This window comes from Prorops nasuta, unplaced genomic scaffold, assembly GCF_024137725.1.
Source record: "Prorops nasuta isolate Cenicafe-Biocafe unplaced genomic scaffold, Cenicafe_Pnas_1.2 PNAS00019, whole genome shotgun sequence".
NCBI classification, from domain to species: Eukaryota; Metazoa; Arthropoda; class Insecta; order Hymenoptera; family Bethylidae; genus Prorops; species Prorops nasuta.
In genome coordinates, this window is record NW_027116816.1 from 5,150,882 (window position 1) to 5,163,994 (window position 13,113).

Here is a 13,113-nt window from a genome sequence, read left to right on the forward strand (position 1 = left end):
TAGTATATATATATATGTCTTTCGTCAAATACTCCGGGATCCCAGTGCATTGACTTTGATCGACTAGCCCACATAAAGCTAATCGTAACATGGGCGTTCACGGTTATGTGGGCATTCCAGTCAGTGAGCTTATTTTTACGAGTCCCTACTCTCTTTTACGAGTCCTTTTTCCCCTCTATAACTTTCCACTCGCACTTGCCAATTATTCCACCGGTCATGTTCCAATTATTACCGAAACTCTGCGCGCACTTTCGCCATCTACATCGCGTTCCCGTCAACTGATTTTTTCGAATCTATCGGCCCGAGTTTCGCGGAGCATCCGCCAGGTGTCCGCAGCGCCACTCCCGCCCCCTACGACCAGACGCTAACCTCAAAATCCCGTGCGTCGATCTAATCTATCCGAAACGTCGTTGTTGATCTACCGTGAATCCGCGATAAGCATTTTACGGCTCGAGATACTTCGTGCTATGGTTCTGTGACATGAATTACTCGCGATGTGTTTGTGCAGGAGAGCAATTAGGAGATTGTGCGTAACGAAAATGGCCGTCCTCTCTTTGAAGCGAGTCGACCTTGTTTGTATCCTTGACAAAAAGTGGAAGCATTTTACTTTCTAAACTGTCAAGTGCCGAGGAAGAAGAGGCCTTTTTCATATGCTAATTTTTCAGTTCTGATTCTTCATCAGAAAGGAGTAAGTAGCGCAACGGGGTACTTCATCAGGGAAAAACGAGCGTCGATAGCTCGTTTATTGCCAGAGAGAACTTTTGAAGAACGAGGAACCGAATGAAACGTTGAAAAGGACGAGGAGTGCGGGAGAGGACCCCCTCTTAAGGGTTTCCCCGCTCGATATGCATTGTCTGCACCGCCCCCTCCTCCCTCCCCCTTTACCCACCACCTTAAGCTTCCACTCCTTTTCCGCCACTCGCGCCAATTCTCATCCCCTCCCTAACCGAGACTCGCCTGTTGAAATTCTAGCAGAGCTCCTATAGTAATGATCCCGGTCTATTTGTACACGCTATGCATGAACAGAATGAAAAAATAACAGAGTAAATGTGTTCAGGAGGAATACCAAAGGAAATCCCACGTAAAACTTTTGATTTGAATATCGTTGACTCGAGAATGACCGAGATCAAAGTTCTAGGCGAAAGAGTACAGTGAAAAGAGGAAGAAGAACCGTGCGAAAGAAGTAGTACACGAGAGTCCAAGGTACGAGTCTACCGTACGGAGAACGAGGAGTGTGTTGTTCCCCGAAGAGCTAGACAAAGGCACTAGTATACTACGCCTAACCTCGACTCATCAATTCTGGCCAAAAGATTTAGGCCCCGGACCGAGAAAAGAAGCTGTGTAAAGGGGAAATCAAGCTAGACGATCGAAACGTCAGTTCCAGATAAAAGATTAGACACGGGTCGTAAACAATGATGGAGATTAAAGATCTAGATACAGGGCTAAAACGACCGAATTATTTGTTCAATGATTTCAGCCAGTACTTTGAAGAACAGATTTATATATATTACAGCGAAGACGCGTTGAAAAGGTTTCGGACGTTAAACATAAATTTCTAAAGGGTGAAGAGCAAGCGCAGAATGGACCAATAAGGATTTCTAGACTCTCCGTCTCATTTCCTACCTAAGACTCGCCTCCTTCGCAACTCTACGTGTACGTTTGCTCGGAGTTACACCGTTACACGCGATTGCCCCCTGGCTCCTCTGTATATATAGATATGACGTTGCGGCCTTTGTTTTCTCACATGCAACTCACGGGCAATACTACGAACCGATATAGTACACGGTAATGTCCGCCTGCCAGAGCTTTAGATATCACTCAGATTGATGCCTCGAGTTCCTCAAATTTCGCGATAACCAATCGGATTTTTCAATCTTTGAAGGAAATTGTCGGTCAACCGATTGGATTTCGATTAGAATCATTCGTTAAATCATTTGGATCGAATTACGTTATAATACACGGAAGACTCGCTTTGTAATTTATATCAGAAACCGTATTTATCAAACACGAAACATCCAGATTCTCGTTAAACCAACATCAAACGTACACTATACAAAACTGGATATTAAATTTTGCATCTCTACGAGGTTATTAATTACAAAATAGCAAGATATTATATTTCGGTCCTTGAAAAATGTCTGCACGCATTGTCAAAGTATTGATTTCATAAAATCCCCTTGGTTGCAATTGGCAGGTTTCCTTTGTGTTCTGGGATCTCTCTACACCCAGTCCGCGACTGCGGAAGATCTGCATGAGAAAATTGAAACGGTCTCACTTGTACTTTTCCTCCTCGCTGGTCGTTTTTTTGTCGTAGACTCGCGTGCACGACAGACATTCGTGTGCTTCGAGCGAAATTAATAACATCGGGAGTAGTAACCCCCCCCCCTTCACAGGCTCACATCCAATCCCCATCCTGCTCGACCAAAGAGAACATTTCCAGCTGATCCACTCGGTTGAAGGACAACGTGAAATTTTTCACTCTTATTGCCGGACGTAATTAGACACGCGAGACTCGATGAAATAAAATCTGCAGGAAGCCGTGCAAAAAACCATTAAGGATTCCTCGTGATCGCTTGGTCAGATATTTCGTGCATTAAGCAACGATTGATTTGTGTTAATCGAGGATAACTTTAATTTCGTTGGCTAATTGATTTTGCGTGTAGCGGTGTATACATAATCCGACGGAGGAGATAAATGCGGAACTAGGTTGATATTTGTAAGCGAGCCAAACTGTTATTACTATTGATCGTTCCCGTTTAAATATTGGCGTAGCAGGAGCTTTTAGTCAAAGAGCATGGGAGAAACAAGAAGAAAGTCGAACAATACGTGCCTTATCCTGTGTGTAACACGATGTGTGCGCTTGGCTTCTTTGCCGGTCACGCACGGAAAGAAAAACATAATCGGCCTGAAACTCGCAAAGGCGTAAAAAGTCCTAGCGAGGTTTATTCATTAGCGACTGACAATGTTTTCGAGATTGCACGCAGGGAAGAACGTAAATTTTATTCCTAAAAGACACGTGAATTTTTTGTACTTTTAATTACCATCTCTTCCGATTTCTCTTTTCTTCGCATCGATGTCACTCGTCGCGCGACCACAAAGTGCACGCGATAAAGGAGGATAGTTCCTTGATGCTTTATTATACTTTTATATAGTCACGGTTACCTTTGAACGGTCATTAATTGAAATACGGATAAAAGAAGCAAAGCGTTCAATTGGATTTAATCCGATGTTATCAGCAGCGCGCTCGAGTTAAATCGGATTAAGCAAGAGTCTATTGAAAATAGATGTGTACATAATTCCGAATATCAATAGCAATGAATTATCCGCCGAGAAAAATCTCGGGGAGTATTTTTAACGTATTTTAGTGGTTAAGAGTGGATCCTCGAGACTTCCGTGGCACAGTTTTCTCCAAGAGTATATTTTCTACGTGCAGGATGGGTTACGTTCAATTAAGCCTGCTTCTATTTCTAGTTACCCGAGTGGAGTTCTCTCGAGTACCTCGAGATAGGTGCTTGTAAAGAGAACCAGAAAATAGAAAAAAAAAATGAAAAAGTCTCGTCCTTTCGTTGAAAGAACCGCAGCTTCTTTTTCTTCTTAGTAGCTAGAAAAAATATTCATGGTAGAATAACTATTGCATAATAATGAATGAACGAGTGTATACATAAGGACAGATATTATTTTTAAACTAAAGTAATTACTGGATGAGCAAAGTTATAATTAACGCAGGAAAAAATTTAATTGCATAGAATATATAGATGATATCTGAATAAGTTGAGACTCGTAACAAATCGATCACTGTTTTATTGGAAAATGTAGAATATTTATTCTCTCTCGTAGATTCTGGGGGATTGGAAAAATCGAAGGAAACATGAACGCGAGGCAGACGGGGGAAAAATTTTACATAATGGTACATGGACGAACCGGCCAAGTGGCCTTAGCAGGACTCGTCCTGCTCGACAATTATGATCGATGATTCCGTATAGACTGGCAAGTTTCATTTTTACAAAAAATAATAATAACAACAAGATAAAGACATAAATACCGAAGGAAAATAAACTAACACTCTTATGGTGTAATACACGGTTTCTTTAGCCATACGTTTTATTTCGAAAATATGTAAACAACAAAGTTTTCTACTCTATTAATATAAACAAGCGTTTAAAAGCCCTTAATAACGGCCTAGAAAAGGGTTTTATCGATCTATGAGTTATTAAGTAAATTAGGTGTTATCGGGAAAAGGCCATGATAGAAAATATTTATCGACTACCGAGAATCCTACCGCGATAATATAGCAATCGTTAGATCGATAATGTCGTACGATAACAAAGTGTGCGTTTCGTTAAAAACTTTTCCATTTATTACAAGTTCGGAATTATCCACATCCCGTTGAAATACGAAACGACTCACGGGCTCGAGCAAGTTTATTTGAATGGCACACGGACAAGGAGAAAGAAATAAACACTGTTAGGGAGAGGAGAAAATTCAATGTCTTGGTGAATAAAATGCGACGATATTACAGGCCTTTTTTTAGCGCATTTTTCGGTATTTTTGTTTCCACGCTGTGTCTCATTTATTTCTTCTTTCCCGATACACACGTTCGCCTTACGAGACTCCAGAAGGAAAGCTGCGTTTCTACGTAAACCCCATAAAGGAGATTGCACACCGCGCTTGTTTTTATCTACCCACGTATATAGCCATAGAATCACCCGGGCGTTTCCAAAGTCATTGTACCGATAAGAAGAATTAAGTAACGTTAAAACCACTTTGTACTCTCATTTTTGTAAATCTGTGTCAACAAGATTGCCTTGAAAATAAAAAAGAGGCTGGGAGAGCGATTGTTAAATTACAAAGATAAAGCATTTATTGTAAACTCGTAATAAACGATTGGAATAATAAGTTTAACACGAGTTTCACGTATCGCGCGTAAAGTCATAAATAACACCGTGTATATACATATCTCGCTTCCTCGTTTGGTAATTTATTCGTAGAGTGAGAATAAGGAGAGATTTAAGGGAAAAGAAAGGAGAGGAGAATAAAAGAAAAAGAGAGTAGGAGGGGGGGGGGGGATTTTCGTATATATCCTGTGTAAAGGGGCAGGCCCGCGAATTATTATTCAACCAGGAGACTCGAGGATCTTGCCATCTGCCGGATAAGAGTCACGTTCGTCGAGCATTGTTTTACTACGCGGCCAACAAATGGAGACAAAGGTAAATGTCCCGGTGCACATCGATTTCTTAATTTATGATATAATGATCGCCCGTTTCGAGGCAGAGTCTTTCCGTGAGCTGTATTATAATTGTCTTTAGACCTTCGACGACGTCCTGATCGATCGGGAAGCAAATGGACGAACGTGGCGTTCGGATGCAAAACACTGAGAGTAACGGTGTAAGTATATATATATATATATATATATAAGTAGAAGGAAACGAGATGAGGTTTACCAAACGGACCGACTCGGGTCGTAATAATAATTCCTGCAAAAATATTCCAGCGAGAAAAACCCACGCGCGAGATCAAGTTGAAAATTCGAGGCAAAAATTCTAATTAAAAATAGGAGGCCCACGCGAGGGGCCGTATCAAAGATGGCGATGGGAGTTAAGTAGGTGATTCCGAAGGAGGAGGTGGATGAGGAAACGGATAGGTGAAAGATGCAAAATATCACGAGAGTAGACAATGGGCCATTTTTTCTTCTTTTTCAGGAAGGAGAGAATTATGGGTCTGCAGGGAGGGTGATTTGTAATATATATATATATATACAGAGACGAAAGAGAAGAAGGACGGATCTTGGGCTGGCTTGTTCCGAGAGGAAGCTGCGAGTCGCATTATAATTGCCAGTTGATGCCTGATCGATCGGGAAAGCGAATACGCGACCGTATCGACGTACGTTCGTCGACTTCCACAGGGAATACAGCGGTATAAAGGCAGGAACGTCGAGTAACGGAGTAAAGGGAGTCCAAGAGCTCATAAAGGGACTGTGTCCCACTCTCAGGGTCCCTTTCCATCTTTCTTTCGCTTCCTCGATATCTCCCCTTCTCTTTGATTCATTGTAAAACTCACCCCCTCCACCCCATACTCCCCCCTTCGTTCCCTACCCAACCAGCTCACGACTGTTCCACACATACACGCCTTTCTCGTCTCCTATCACAACCAGGATTCGATATGCGTAAAAATTCCGCCATTAACCGATAACAGCACAACTAGCTACATCCATTTCTCCAATGAAATAACGCGAGTTTGACTATAAAGTATCGTGATAGAAGGTGCGGATCGAAAATGAGGTTTTGTCTACGAGGTGTCCCTGATGTTATGGTTTAACAATAAATTTTAGATATATGGGTTAATTAATAGAAAAAAAGTTTTATGTAGCTTTTTAATAATGTTAATTTATATTTATCCAGTTATGTTATGTAACAATTTGTTTAGGCTAGGAGTCTAAGTAAGTTGTCACGCAGCTTGGAAAATATTAGTAATATTTAAAAGAATTGTAAGAATTTTTGTGGAAATGATAATAATGATATAAAAAGTTTAGTAATTTTTTTCGTATTGACAATATTTTTCAAGTTAGATTAAAATCTGTGTAACCATAATTTCGTTGGCCCGATAGCCTTACAGAACGTATTATGTAACTCGTTAAATATGAACAATGTTAAAAATAGAGTAGAATAATTTTTTACGGATATGATAATAAGCAAAAAAAAACTAATGAATTTTTTCCGTTTTATTGATATTTATCGAGTTGCATAACATTGTATGCAGCCTAAACATATCGTTAGGTAACTAGATAAATATGAATAGTACACACAAAATCATTAGAGGTCCTTAATACCTTTTACCATACCTAAAAAAATACTCAAAGCTCTCTCTCTCTAGTTTCAATATAGTTTATATTTAACGAATTGCATAAGTTTTCGTAAGCCATCGTCCTAACCGATTTACACCCAAACGCATTTTTATGAAACTTGAAAAGTATTTACAATATGAAAAAAGTATTAAATTTTTGTTGCCATTATTATCATATCTACACAATACTCTCATCAATTTTTTATATTTCATCAATATTTATCAAACTGCATAACAATTTATATAGATTTTTGTCCTAAATATACAATTACGCAACTGAAAATATTAACATTATTAAAAAATCGTATAAAAATTATTTTCTTGCAATCCATCCTTTTACCTACAATTTGTCACTTAACCATAAATTCTTAGGCCCCCTGTGTGTACATTAAACTAATAAAAAATCTCTCCTTCTTCAAAATGATACAAAATCCCATCGTTCCCTCGCAACCTGTTAATTTTCAATTAAACAGCGAGAAACTTAGAGAATTCGTTAAATTATCGAGAATAAATACATACCAGCAGAGTGGTAAAGTGCAAATTTGAAGAAAGACGAGAGAGAATATCTCGAAGCAAGACAGGAGATTAAAATCGTGCACGAGCGAAACGAGGCTGAGAAGAAGAGATTCGGTGGAAGATGTAGCATTAAGCTAAATAAGCAAACGAGGAGGAGCTGTAAGGCAGAGGAGAGCAGAGGAACAGCAGGCGTTTATTAGAGTAACGAGAGGGGTCGAATGGCCATCGTCGGGAGGAGAGACAGTGAACTAGTCTAAATTAAAAGATGACGTTGGACGGATGGGAAGGCGGGATGTCACAACTAATTAATCATAAACGAGCGTAATCGATGTGCAGGCTGGAGGAAAAGAGGCGTCGGAGGCACAGCCGGGGTAATCTGGCGAAAATCTCGTTACGAGAAACGGGGCAGATAGGAAGGTTGGATAAAGCTAATAGATATAGACACACACAGGTATCCACTGTAGGGAGAGGAGGGTTCCAGAAGTGGAAGCCGGAGGAAAGCTGAGGGACTGCGCGTTCTTCCACGGTCTACCTATACAAGCGCGATCCACAACACACAACAACACGTATTATATATGGTGGATGTTTTTAGGACGGCTCTGTTATGGGGAACGGATAGGACGAGGGTGAGGGCGAGGACAGGCTCGACTGGGGCCGATCAACGTTGCCGCGTGTATTCAGGCCAGCTACCATGTAAACAACCGATGCTCCGGCAACGTTGTACTTTTGGCTAACGTGCCATGCTCTCCGATTACCTGCCTCTACTCCCCTTCCACTCCTTCTACCACGGTGCATAGCTATACTTATATATATGTAGAGACTTTGACAGGCCCTGGGCCCGTACTGCACTCGGACCCAAAACCCTACACCCTCCTTCAAAAACAGTCCTGCGGACAATGGTTCTCCTGCTCTTGTATGCTTTTTCATAAGAGTGTATTTATGTCCGTAACTGTGCGAGAGGGATATCAAATTTTTGCAAGACGCGAGAAACTCTCGGTTCAAAACTCGCGAGCAAAAATTCATATTCTTGTAGTTGCAAGGGTAAAAGAAGTTTTTTTTATGCTGTAATTTTCTGGATAGATTTTACTCTGTATTTTTATTGTAACGAGTAGAGAGAGGTGGTAGTTTTTAATTCTATTCGTTTTTAGGTAGAATTAGGAACTCGCACGTGTTTAAATAAGTCGGAGGAGTGCTTTACATTCTATTCCCTCTTTTTACGTGATGGACGAACCGATGGAAGCCCAGATACCAAGATGTAGATTACGCTGCGCGTCTCTCCCTCTTGTACTTTTCTGCTTTTATATTTACTTATTTTTTTATAGATAACCAACGAAGACCCGCAAGAATCCGTCGAGCTACTTGCGTCGGACTGTACGTACATTGAGACGTTGGTCTTCTTCTTTCAATTTCGTCCAGTCTAACGCAAAAGATATATAATAATACATGTACATAAATTATATCACGATCTTGTTCCCCGGCTCTCGTTCTCTTTTGTTTTTTTCTTCTTACAAAAAGCTGCAAGAATTTGAAGAAATTTTCCGCTACACTCGTTTTTCACCGCTTTGATCAAAGTTTCGGCTTAAACCGTATATAAGGGCCTCTCAGCTCCGTCGCCGTGTATTTATGAAAATGACGTGCTGAAAGAGCATTTTACTTATAGCGCTACGTGTTTAGTTCTTGGCAAATGCAACAGGTGCTTTTCCTTAAACTTTTGCAACGGCTCTATCGATTTTACCTTCGCGTCACCACTGGCAAATTTCAGCCTTACTTTATAGAATATATGAATCCATTTAGACTCGCGCGACGCTTTTCCTTCCCGCAGCTTCGCATCCATTTTCTCACGACAAATATATACGCCATTATAAATTTCCTTCTTCATTTTTCTCTCATTTCTAGCAAACAAAGGACTAGGTCGGTTCAAGGACGTCCGTACGGGGGAGGGAGGGGGAGGGGGGACAAGAGAGGTCTCGGTTCGGAGAATTCCTCGAAGGGACGAAATAAAAATCGAACGCGTCGAGTAACCCTTCTATTCGGCCACCCCCCACCCCTCCTCTCTTGCAAATAACAGTATTTATATCCTGCCAATAATTATCGCTAGACATAAATAACGTCTGAAACGTATTCCATTAAAATCTCATCCAGTCCATCGGAAGACGCCAATAATTATGCTGTTTGAAAATATAGCTTAAAATCAATAACGAGGACGAATGCGCGTAACGCGTCCTGTGTGTGTCTATATACAGTGTACTTGTATATGCTACACAGGATATTTTTTTTTTCAAAAGGCGGTGTATACAGGATTCGAGTTGTTTGACTATAGCATTTTCCATCTTTTTAGGTCAATGACCTTTACCGTTTATTACAAGTATCATTTTCCTTTGATTAATCAAGATCGCTTGGTTCGATACTTAATTAAACAGGATATTAAATTCCGAATGCCTCTTATGAAATAATTACGCGAATTTAATTACTATATTTTGATTGAAAAAAAAAAGCTTATGTATATAAAAGGGAAAAATGTTTGAAGAAATTCCACGAAGAAGCGCGTAGAAAGTTTTTGGTTTTACATTGTGTCCGGGGAAAAAGGTCGTTGACCGAAATTCGAAATCCTTTGGGACAAGTGAAACGTCGGTGATAAAGAAAAAAAGGAGTGGCTTGCGCCTTAAATTGACGGAAAAAATTCTTTGTCGATGCCTATCTTAGGCTTAAACGAACGAATTTCCTTTAATAAGATTTTCCCTCGTAATAAAATCCCTAACTGAATGAGATGAGGGAGTGCGGGTCTGTCTTAAGTAGATATCCTGCTCCGTTCCGTCCTTTCGGGGATCCCGTAGGATGTCTTCCCACTGTATCAAGTAAATCACGTTTATTTGGCCGATGGTGATAGAGATATGAGAAAAAGAAACGTGGGGCTAATGAGACTGTACTATGCAGCTTCGTTGTAAAAAATATTTGTTAAATTATAACGATAATCGTGAATGATCCATTTTGTAACCTACAAACCTTCTCGTAATTTTACAATAAATATTTTACAGTCTTCGCGCGCGCGTTGTTTGTACCGTCTATTAATAAATATGCGATAACCAGTGAGAAACCTTTCATCCTAGCGAATTTTATTGTTTTATAAATCTTGTAGGAAAAATTTGTAACACAAACTTTGTGGTACATACCGAATTTTATTGATTGTATGTGGGAATAACAGTTTTACGTTGCTTTGATGAAATAGGTGTACGATATCGAATGAAAACATCGGAAAATGTGTTAATTATACTGGTTACAGGAGCGCACGTAACGGGCTGGTGAAAATATCGTGTATTTATGTTTATTTAGCCGATGGTGACAAAGATACGAGAAAAAGAGACGCGGGGTTGATGTGACCATGGTTTATTTATACTATTTATTAACAAAAATGCGATAATCAGTGGAAAACATTTCATCCTGGTGAATTTTATAGCGCTATAAATCTTGTTCCAGAAACTTTTAACTAACTTTTGGTACTACACGATTTTTATCGATTGTATGTAGAAATAATGGTTACGTTATTACTTTGGAGAAATAGGCGTGCGATATCGAATTAAAATGTGTTAATTGTAGTGGTTGCAGGAGTACACGTAACAGGCTTGTGAGAAAATCGTGGATTTCAAAAGACTCGAGCGTTTAGGAATGTATCAAGCAGGGGCACTTTGGGTGTCTGAGTTTTTTTAAGATTAGATTATTATATTATAATTTAATTTGTAATACTTTGTATTATTAAATGCAATATAATATATTGGAAATTATATTGATAGATATAGAAATCTTTTTCTTGATTATTCTATCGATTACTAGATAATATTTTTCACGAGTTCTGGACAATTACTTAATTATTTATTTGGTAACGCATAATTATCAATAATTCTTTTTATTCTGTATCAAGAGACACGGTAGTTTCTCGACAGCAAGTATCTCTTTTTTACAGGCGAAGTCTGTTTTTTGTGGGATATCAAATTCTATGATATCTGCAATTTTAACCGAATTCTATAATTTTACATGCAAACGGGAGTATAAAATTTATCAATTGATATAAGCAGACACACACACACATGATAAGCTTTTTTTTATTAATATTATTTTTTACAATATTTTCATCGGTTGCTCCAATTTTCCAACGTACCGTTCGATTTGTCAAAGTTTCGAATAAAATCCTTTTAAATTTCGAATCAGTCTAAATTTGTATAAAAAAAAACGCTCGGCCAGCTTTAAGTTTATTTGGCTGTAAAAAAGACGAAGATATGAGCAAAACTTGCAAATCTAATGAAATTACACTATGTAGTAATTGCATTATACTGAATGTATTAACAAAAAAGCGAAAATTAGTGGAAAATATTTTATTTTAATTTTTGTATATGTTTATAAAACTTGTGTTGCTAAAACACGTAACTAGTTCTTAATATAAACCAATTTTTATTGATCGTGTACGAATAACGGTTTTGTGTCACTTTGAAGAAATACGTGTGCGATATCGAGTGAAAATGTGTCAATTATAGTACTTGGAGGAGCACACGTAACAGGCTGGCGAAAAAATCGTGTATTGGAGTACACTTAAGGGGGTACGTGAGCTGGAAACTAGTCCAGTTCATCAGCGAATTTCATCCAATTGAATGCTGGGACCGATCCAAGAGCACTCCTGCGTCCGAAGCTGCTGATTTTGCACCCTACGTGCGGTAAAAAGAAGAGAGAAACAGAAAAAACAACACACACACACACATACAAGTGAAAAGTTTCACGAAGCCTAACAAAGCGTGATTCGCGGAAAATTAGTACACACGACTATCGCGCTTTATCGGGAGAAATTACACAGGCGAAACTCATCTTTTATTCCGTTTAACGGCCACCGTCGCTTTTTTCGCTTTTTTGTTTGCTGACCCTTCTATAGAGAGGTTTTGTGGCCTCCCGAAAAAGGGGATTTTGTTTCAACGATTAATCATGTTTAAAGCTATCGCTACAATCAATCATAAAATTTATCCCGTTTCGCTAGACTCTCGTTTTTTCTTCATTTTTGTCTTCGCACAATATTGCACGTTTTAACAAATCCCTTTCGACTTCCTATGTACTCGGGAATGGGGGAATAAGGCGAGAGTGTCGAAAGAAGAACGAAGAGGATTAATTTATAGCTGTTGGAGAGACTAATTTAAAGTTTATTAATCGAGTCAAGTTTTTAGCAGGATTTTTCGGGACCAATGGAGTTATTATGTTTGTGGAAATCTGGGCAAAACGGTGCGACCGATAGAGGGAAGGAAGGATGTTCCTTTTCTGAGTTATGACGGCTGGCGCACACAAGGCAGCACTTACCACATCCCAGAGATCTGGCCTTAATTTACGACGATGACGTTAAAAAGTTTACGAGCAAACGCGAGACAGCTAAGAATTTCGCACAGCTGCGAATACCTATTGTAATTGAAGGGAAACGGAATTAAGTAGCCTGCCGAGCGAGATTCTCATAATGGAACGGGTTCTCAAGGTTACTATGTATACTCATTGAATTTCTATCTGCATCTCTCTCTCTCTCTCTTTCTACAACGTCATTGCCCCGCACGTGCATTTGGACCATTGGTATTATCTTAGGAAACAGTGCTAGGTTATTATGATACGTTGTACACGCCACCGTAATGCGTTAATGACTAACCGATTCCCTAGACTATAATAATCGAACGAGAAACACTCGTGATATATGCAACATCCCAAAGTGTATGCTAAAAGTCCATTGTTTCTCTTCCG

The 13,113-nt window shown here is 39.3% G+C and overlaps 1 protein-coding gene across 1 annotated transcript in view; it reads right to left on the reverse strand.

Annotated features, from left to right (window-relative positions):
• Nucleotides 1–13,113, reverse strand: part of ckn (CRK like proto-oncogene, adaptor protein) — a 32,048-nt gene that overhangs the window by 17,508 nt on the left and 1,427 nt on the right. The gene's annotated exons all lie outside the window — the stretch shown is intronic.